The following is a 9,257-nucleotide window of genomic DNA, read 5'->3' as shown; positions in this document are numbered from 1 at the left end:
GAAGGAAGGAAGGAAAGAAGGAAAGAAGGAAAGAAGGAAAGAAGGAAGGAAGGAAGGAGTGAGGCAGAATATAAGGTTGTGATTAGAGAAAATTTCAGAGACCTGGCAGCATAGGGGTAAACCAATTAAGGGTTTATAGTGAGATTTAGAGTAGGGATGTGCTGGTAAATGTTTAACACACCTCCTTCCTCCCCACAAGGTACACAGATTTTAAGTTTTTTTAATCTGCATTATTAACACTTTCTTTTCCAGTTTCTTAATACCAAATAACCAATAAAAACAATAAATTCAGCCCTGATGGGTAGAGATTTTTGAAGTGTAAATGCTCAAACAGAAGATTTAATAATTAGCTCTCATGAGTAGCCTCCAGCATACTCCTGCTTAGGGTATGGACTGCCTCTGTAAATGGATGAGTTGGAGGAAAAATGTAGGTCATGGGAGCTGAGGAGGCTGATGGAACTGAGAAGCAAAGTTGGTTGAGGAAATGTCAACAAATGCAAAATTAATAAATACAAATATACAATGCAGTGAAATAAAGAAATTTGGGAGGGGAGGCACTATTCCTTAGGGAGACCAGGAAAGGCTTCATGCAAATGTTGGTGCTTAAATTGCTTCTTGAGAGCCAAGAAGGGGTCTCTATTTATGAGACAAATTAGAGGAGAGATAATCAATTAGGAGGCAACAGGAATGACATGAAGAAAGCCTGAAGTGGTAGCTGTGTACATAGAGAGAAAAGGTTGGATGAAAGGGATGTCATGAGTACAGAAATGGCAAGTTTTAGCGACTAACAGCTAAATGGAGTGAGAGTGAATCCAAGATAATGTAGATGTGAAACTAGGTTACTTAGAGATGGTGGTGACTTCATCAGAAATGGGGAAATTTGGAAGAGGGGAAAGTTTGGGGGAAAGGTAATGAGTTGACTTTTAGACAAGTTGAATTTAAGATATCTATAAGAAACTCAGTTTGAAATGACCAGGAGGGGACTGATGATATGGAACCGGGAGCTCAGAGGGCAGAATGGGATTGGATATAGAGACAGAGGAATGTTTTGCAAAGAGATGGTAGTTAAATCCATGAGAAATAGTGAGGCTACCCAGAGCAAGAGTCTAAAGAACAAAGAGGACCTAGGATAGAAGTTTGGGGAACACCCACAGTTAGGAGGTGGTATGTGAGACTCTTCAGGGTTCTCTTACAACAATGACCAATATGGAAGTATGATTTGAATGATAACATCAGTATAACCCAGATCAAATTGTTTACCTTCTTTGGGAGGGGGCAGGGAAGGGAGAGTAGGAGACAATTTAGATCTTATAATTTCCGAACACTTGTTTTGAAATTTGTTATTACATGTAAATGGGAAAATAAAATATTTTTAAAAGACAACTCAGAAAAATAAAAATATAAATATTTATCCATTTAAGAGTATAACAGATACCACCAGTACATAATAGACGAATATATCTCACAACTTGGAAGATGGCATGTAGATATTTTCTACTTTTGAGCTACAGGACTCAACTGAAGCGAAGAAGTTTGGGGTAAAATCACTTCATAGCAAGGAAAAGGTACTTATTATGATGCTTAAATTCCTACAAAAGAAAGAATGTGTCCTATAGCATAGCCATTTATACTAGAAGAATACTTTGTATGGTACAATAGAGCTGGACCTAGACTCAGGAAGGTCTGAGTTCAAATCCAAGGATCAGACACTTAACTAGCAGTGTGACCCTGGACAAGTCACTTAACCCCTATTTGCCTCAGTTCCTCATCTGTAAAATGGGGACACATTGGAGAAGGAAATGGCAAACCACTCCAGTATCTTTGCCAAGAAATGACATGACTGAACAGCAACAAAGTAAACTTTGTCGTCATCAGTCAGTTAATTAGCATTTGCTAAATTCCTACTGCTCTATTAGATCTTTTCTCTTTTATTTCCAATGACATCACGGGTGATGTCTTGACGTGCATGAATTGCACAAAGTCCTTCGCCTCAGTCTCTCTTCTGGAGTCATAGAAGTCCAGTGGCAAGAAAAAAAGTCAGAATGACTAGCGATGGCCTAGGACGCAACGGAGGTCCTCTGGTTCTTCAATGTCTAACTAAGCTCTAGGGACTCCACAGTGCCTCCTTCAGCTGCCTTTATGCCTTTTGGAACAAATTGTTCCTATCCACCCATTCTGTTAGAAGTCTTCCCACGCTTGGGGTCAATATCCCCCTAGCACTGAGGTATTTGAGGTCTCGCCATTACCTTCAACCTATTTTAGACCATATGCCAAGACAATTTTACTGGGATGTGGTCACTGCTGTTATATTCAATAATCTGGGAAGAGATGGGTGCCACCTTGACTGACAGGGATGGCAGCTGAGAGACTCAGAATGTTCCCACGTGCCGTGAGCCAGGGGCAAATGTTGGTTGGCCCCACCCTATATATACCCCTCACAGCCACTTTGGAGGGAAGTCTCTGGACTTAGAGGTCTCTGGACTCAGAGGCTGAGAACTGGAAATCACGGATCTCTGCCAACCTCTGTGGTTCAGTCTGGGAAGTGGGTGGCTGGAAGGGTGGTTGAAGGGTGGAAAGGGTGGTTTAAGAAGAAGAGGGTAGGAATAAGCCTGAATCTATTTCCTAATAGACTGTGAGAGCTAGTGAATCATGAACACTAGTAGTGAGAGAGCTGAGAGAATAAAGACCATCAATACATCTGCCGCAATAGCCTTCCCTATTCTCTGGCTTGGCTGTGGCCAGGTCCAGCCAGAGATAGAAGGAGAAGTGAAATCTCAAGCCTCCAGTCCTGATTGTTAATTAGTCCAATAGATAATAGATCAATAGGGTTTCCAATCCCCAAATCTTGACCTTGTTATCCTTTCCCTACTTATAGATAAAAGAGTGTTCAACAACAAGTACCTTCCTGAGTGGTCTTTCTATCACGGCCCTTGGGAAGGGAGTCAAAAGCAGTCAGATCCTGAATGTTATCCAAGGCTGATCAATAGCCCAATTTATCCAACCCCAGGTTGGTCCTGGAAAGGTTACCCATCTATTTAACTTCTCCAGGGTCCTTACTTGGGCAGCTGTTAAAGAATCCCTAACAGGTTCTCAACCAAACCTTTTAGAGAGAAGGGATATTTTACAGCAGCAGTCAGGGTGATAGGAGTAGGTGTTCCTCCCACCAACTGCAGCTGAGGAGATCATAGATAGATACACATCATCACCATCATTATACATCTATATATCTCCCTTGTACCCTTATTTCTATAACACTGCACATGCTATACTTCTTAGAGCCACAGTTGAGAATTGGGTGACGGTAGACACCAAAGGTGTAAGAGAAGCCCTAAAAAGGGCTCACTGAGGCCTCACACCAGAGTGTTAGACCTTCCTGAACATTTCATATACTTTATTAGCTAGGATGAAGTAGAAGGATTGAGTTCCTGGAACTATCCAGAATCCTATTAATTTTCTTTTGTAATGATAAAGTAATTGAGGGAAGAGAGATAAAGGAAATGTTCAATGCCTGTCAAAGAAAGAAGAAAGGGAAAGAAATATAATAACAGCATATACAGGATAAAATGAAGCCAGCTGTGCTCCCTCCAAAATCCACTTACAATAGGGGTGTGATGTCAATGATGACCCAGAAAAGAAGACAGAGGAAATTAACCAAAGAGAGAGAAGCATCACAAAAATCCAGAATAGAGTACTGTGTGAGGAGTCAGGAAGACATGAGTTCAAATCCTATCTCAGATATTTATTGGCTATATGACTCCAGAATGAGTTTCACTGTGCCTTTGTATCCTCATATATAAAATGAGAGGATTGGGCTTGGTGGCTTCTAAGGTCCCTTCCTGCTCTAAATCTCTGATATGGTGGGGCCTTCTGGAGCAACAGAGAAATCTGGAAAACTAAATTGGTTTGAGTCACTAATTTTATGACCTTGGGTAAATCTTGACCACTAAAACTTTCGTTTCCTCATCTGTAAAATAAGCATACTCCTTTGCTTGGTTTTGAATGACCCTCAATAATATGTCAACAAAAGCCTACTTTTCCAGCTTTAACTCATGTCATTACTCCCTTCCACATGCACACTACATCCAATGGAAAGCTTCCTCCCTCATCACCACCCCTTCCTGCTAAATGCACACGTTTCTCCCTTGAGCCTTGGACTCCTGATATTGGACATAACCGGAATGCCCTCTTTGACACACAAAGCCTTCTCTTATCCCCTCAATTGGTAAAGACCTCCTTTGATCTTCTCCTAATATTACTTTCCATCTCTCGACTGAACATGTGCTTAACAGGTAATATTATGTATCTTAATTATCAGTGTTACTCCTTTCCCCATTTTTGTTAGTCACTTTTCATTCATGTTTGACTCTGTAGCACCATTTGGGGTTTTCTCAGCAAAGATGCTGGAGTGGTTTGCTATTTCCTTCTCTAGCTCATTTAACAGAGGAGGAAACTGAAGCAGTGTTAAGTGACTTGCCCAGGGTCACATAGCTAGAAAGTGTCTGAAGCCAAATTTGAACTCAGAAAGATGAGGCCAGGCCTGGTACTCTATTCACTGTGCCACTTAATTCCCTTTACTAGTTTATTTTTAGATTTTTTTTTTTTAGTTTATTTAGAAATACAAAGAAATAATACTCTAAAAAGCTCTTTCCAAAATCCTGGGAAAAGTTTATAGGAAAGGTGAATGCTAGGTCTGGGATAAAAAGACTTTTCGGAAGAAAAAAGATCAAGGATGGAGCTAAATCTTTTAACTAAGAGTAACTCAGACTTTCTCAAACATCCACCCACAGAAGGGACCTGCCCTTCTCCATATAGAAAAGGATTTCTCCAGATAGCAAAGAGGAACAAAAACCCAAGTTTACGCCTAGTGAATGGAATGGTCAACTTCTCTGGAATATGAATCCAAACTGTATTTTTACTTGGGATCTTTTCCCTGTTGTTACCTGAAATTATCTTTCTTGGGACATAGATTATTATGTCCCAAGGTGGGGCTGTGTTGATTTAGATATCTCTTTCATCTCTTTCTCTAAGCTAGAAATGCTTAGATATTAATATTAAATTAAATTGTTTCTGGCAGAAGAGCCTAAACATTCAAAGTAGTGTTAGCATTAATAAGTTTTTCTACATGATATACAGGAAACTCTAAGGGGGTAGGCATTGTCTTTTTTAAACTTTACATTCCCAGATAATCTACCATTGTACTCTGAACACTATAGGAAATTACTGAATGAATGAAAGGAATGAAGAACAGGAATAACAATTGCACAACTGAAGGGACAAAGGGTTCCTAGAGGCAAAGTCACACAGATAAACCCAGGTTTTCTAACTTTGGCCTCTGGTAAGAATCTTTCCACTACACACTAGACCAATGATTCCCAAAGTGGGCGCTACCGCCCCCTGGTGGGTGCTGCAGCGATTCAGGGAGGCAGTGATGGCCACAGGTGCATTTATCTTTCCTATTAATTGCTATTAAAATTTAAAAAAAAATAATTTTCATGGGACTAAGTAATATTTTTTTCTGGAAAGGGGGTGGTAGGCAAAAAAAGTTTGGGAACCACTGCACTAGACCAACACAGGCGAAGTATTGGCATGTGTGCCAGCCCTGGCATGGGGGAGCTGCTCAGTTCCCCTTCTTCCTAGTGCCAGAGGACATTTTTTGCATGTTCCACCCCTCTTGGTCCGGTGGCCCAAATCGAGCACTTCCTCCTGCTGCTCTTTGGGATAATGGAGGGGCTCACAGGCAGCTTGAAATTGCAGTCTGGGCACTCAAACTTGAAAACCTTCACCAGAGCTGCACAGGACAACCCAACATCTGCCTACCAAGCATGTCTAAAACAATAGAGAGCTTACTAAGCATTTCTGGGGTGGAAAATCATTCATTTACTGAGTAGTCACTAAAAATTTATTAAGCACCTACTGGTAGGGATAGAAAGCCAGGCCTGGAAACAGTAAGTCCTGGGTTCAAATCTAGCCTGACACTTCCTAGCTGTGTGATCCTGGGCAAGTCACTTAACCTAAATTGCCTAGCCCTTACTGCTCTTCTATCTTGGAACCAATACTTAGTATTGAATCTAAGATGGAAATTAAGAGTTAAAAAAATAAATAAATAAAGGTGCCTACTGGCAGCACTGGACCTGGAGTCAGGAAGATTTCTTTTTCTGAGTTCAAATATGACCTCAGACACTTATACTGTAGGACCCTGGGTAAGTCTCTTAACCCTCTTTGCCTCAGTTTCCCCATATGTCAAATGAAATGAAACTTGAGAAGGAAATGGCAAATTACTTCTGTACCTTTGCCAAGAAAACTCCAAATGGGCTCCGAAGAGTTGAACACAATTTTTAAAATGACTGAATAATTACAAATACCTACTATGTGTCAGGCACTGTGCTAAGTGCCGGTCCATTCCTCTATCAGCTGTGTCAGGTTAGTTTAGAAAACCCTAGGGGTTTTCTGGATTTCAGTTTGGGCCTGGGGCAAATGAATGGGTTGAATGATCTGATTTTTCAGTTCTTTCTAACTGTGATTCTACTATTGTAACCTTGTGTTTTTGTCCTCATCTGACAGGCAGAGAAACAGATCCAGAGATAAATCGACAAACCCAAGGTCGTAGACTGAATTAGGGACTGAGCTGTCTTAAGCAAAGATCTCTTGGCTCCCAGCCCAACATTTTTTCCACTAGACCACAATTCACTGACTTGGCATAACTGGCTTCCGGAGTATTCTTATCCAACTTGTGTGTCTGACTGCCCTTTCTAGTCTTAGCAGTATAATGGGGCTCTCCAGAGTACCCTGAAAGCTCAGTATCCAGAGGGGGTGGGACACTGAGGGTCAAAGGCGTGTCTTTACTCCTTATCAAATGACAATTCCTTTAGATGAAAGGAGCCCAGAGAAGAAAAGAGAACCAGAGGTCACAGGTCTCCCAGGCTCTCCTAGCTGAGGGTGGATGTTCCATAAAATTGGGAGGTGATGGGGATGGAGCTGGGGCTAAAAGGGGAGTCCTTTTAGGATTGAGGTATTAACTAATATTCTTCCCCTAATCAGAATGGACCGTCCCTGTACAGTGACTGCCAGAGAGAAGGTCGGAAACTTGGAGAGCAGCTGGTGTTCTAACAATCAAGGACTCGAAGCATTGCCTCTGGCAAGTCACGACTCATTTAGCAGGTTACTCTCTACTCCCTCAGGGACCAGAAACCATGCCCTGAAGGTTTTTTAACCCTTTTATCTGGCCCAAGGCCTAAATTGTCCAAGCTGGTGAAACCTGAGGTAAGTAGACCTCAGTTATGCCTTGTATAACCAGCTTCTTAACAGCCTAGCCAGTATTCCTCCTCCCTCTCTAGTTCTGGACCCATGATCCATCTTTGTTCCTGGAAGGAGTGGGTTATTTAACAGCTGATCACCACTTTTCCTATAGTTTGCTATCTCCCCATTACAATAAAAGCTCATGAAGGGCTTGGGACTGTCTTTGTTTTTGTATTTTGTATTTGTGCTTAGCAAAGTGCTTGGCATATATATATGAAATATTTAACAAATCCCTTTTCCTTCATTTCTCTGGGGCTCATAGACTGTTAGAGCTGAAAAATATCACAGCTGGAAGAAAGTGACATTGGAAACCACCCAATACAATGCCTCAGTTCATAAAGGAAGAAAATGAAGATCAGACACTTATACAATGACGTGACCAAAGTCAGAAAGCTAAGTGGCAGAGCAGGACTGGAACCCAAGGCTTTCACCTTTTAAGATTGGCAGACGCTATGCGATCTGAAGCTTCTACCCTTAGGAGGTTTAGATTTACCTAGCTTTGCATACAGGAGTTGAGACAATCGCTGAGAAAGTGCTTTGGAAAGTTTTTTAAAAATCAACTATTTAATAGGCAGGTGAGGGATTATTACTCTGTTAGAAACAGCTTCCTAGAGCCCTAGAGACTCCTTGGAACAGCTTCCAGTGAAACTGGCCTAGTTCTTCACCTAAGTCATTGCATCTCCTGTGTGATGATGCACAGGTTGCACCGCAAGCCTGGGATGCTTTCCTCATGTCTACCTCACAGAATCCCTCGTTTCTTTCAAAATTCAGCGAGACACGTGAGGCTTCAGGATTCTAGTCCTTTCTCTGTCACTTTTGCATTTAGTTTGAATACAAGTGAAGAATGGAAGCCCCGTGAAGCCAGAGACAGACTCATTTGGCCTTTATATCTCCAAAGCTTAGTAAGTAGGTGCTTGATCAATGTTTATTGATTGCTGGCTACTGGGAGAGAGGGGAGAGGTGTAGACACTCGGATGTTGTTTCTGGAGAGTGAGCGCCCACAGGGGTAGGGTGGGGATAGTCTGTAAGTAAATGGATCCCAGTTCCAAAGGTTCCAGAGTCTGGACTTGGGTTTGCACCAGCTGGGGTCGGGATACCAGGATCTGCAAGTTCCTCATTATAACCGGCCCGTATTCCGGCCGGTTACACGAACCAGGTCGGGGCCCGAGGCGTCCAGCTACAGACAGTCTGGGCGGGTGGTTTTCGTTCCCGGACTTCCAAGGCCAGCCAGCCCGGAGCAGGCGGAGTCGGGGGCGGGGCCGTGGCAGGAAGAGACCGGAGGGAACCGCGGAGCCGAGTGGGGAGGCCATCCTATTGCTGGGGCCTTGGTGAGCAGCTGTGGGCCGGGCTGGGCCGAACCGGGCCACCGGGCGGGAAGGAGGGCTCTTGCCTTTGGGTCCTTGACCTTCGACTCACCCCCCAACTGCCGGACAGACAGTCGGGTTGAGAACGCTGCAGCCTGCAGCCCTGGTGCCTAGAGACTCTCGGGGTGAGGGGCGCCCCTGGGGCGGGGGGTCTGGGGCCCCGAGAAGTATAGGACTCCGGGGAAAGGGAGGGGTGGGTGACCGCCTCCGCTGCCCCTACACGCCTCTGCCCCGGGCTGGGCTCCTGCTCTCCTCAACCCTGAAATAGTCTCCTTCCAGTTATGGGGAGCCTTCCACCCCTTCTACTAGGCTGCGTTCCACCTCCAACCAAATAAGCTGAGCCGGGTCTCCAAACTCTGTTCCTTGCCCCTATCCTCTTCTCCCTGATCTGGGGTATCTCTCCCCAGCTTCCAAACAGAATAGCCGCACCCACCCCTCCTACCCCTTCCCTAAACCCCCCTCCCGCCCCCGCTCGGTGACTCTTCGCTCCCCCCCCCCAGGAAGAGATCCCTGGGGTGAGGTTGAGGTCCCCCTATTTTTCCTCACTCCTCCCCACCCTACCCCAGCCCTCAGCTGGAGTCACTCTCCCCGCCCCCC

General features: G+C 43.9%; 1 protein-coding gene across 2 annotated transcripts in view; it reads left to right on the top strand.

The window, feature by feature from the left end:
• Positions 1–8,560: 8,560 nt before the first annotated feature.
• The window catches only part of SNX21 (sorting nexin family member 21), a 9,221-nt gene continuing 8,524 nt past the window's right edge, over positions 8,561–9,257 (top strand). Inside the window, exon 1 of one of the 2 annotated variants that reach the window (XM_044664111.1) lies at positions 8,561–8,624. The gene's annotated coding sequence lies outside the window, so the exon portion shown is untranslated. Of the gene's footprint in view, positions 8,625–8,709; positions 8,786–9,257 lie in introns of those variants that run through there. The other variant, XM_044664110.1, reaches the window with a different exon arrangement.

The sequence above is a fragment of the Gracilinanus agilis genome, chromosome 2, assembly GCF_016433145.1.
Source record: "Gracilinanus agilis isolate LMUSP501 chromosome 2, AgileGrace, whole genome shotgun sequence".
Lineage (NCBI taxonomy): Eukaryota > Metazoa > Chordata > Mammalia > Didelphimorphia > Didelphidae > Gracilinanus > Gracilinanus agilis.
This window is presented reverse-complemented; position numbering and strand designations above follow the sequence as displayed.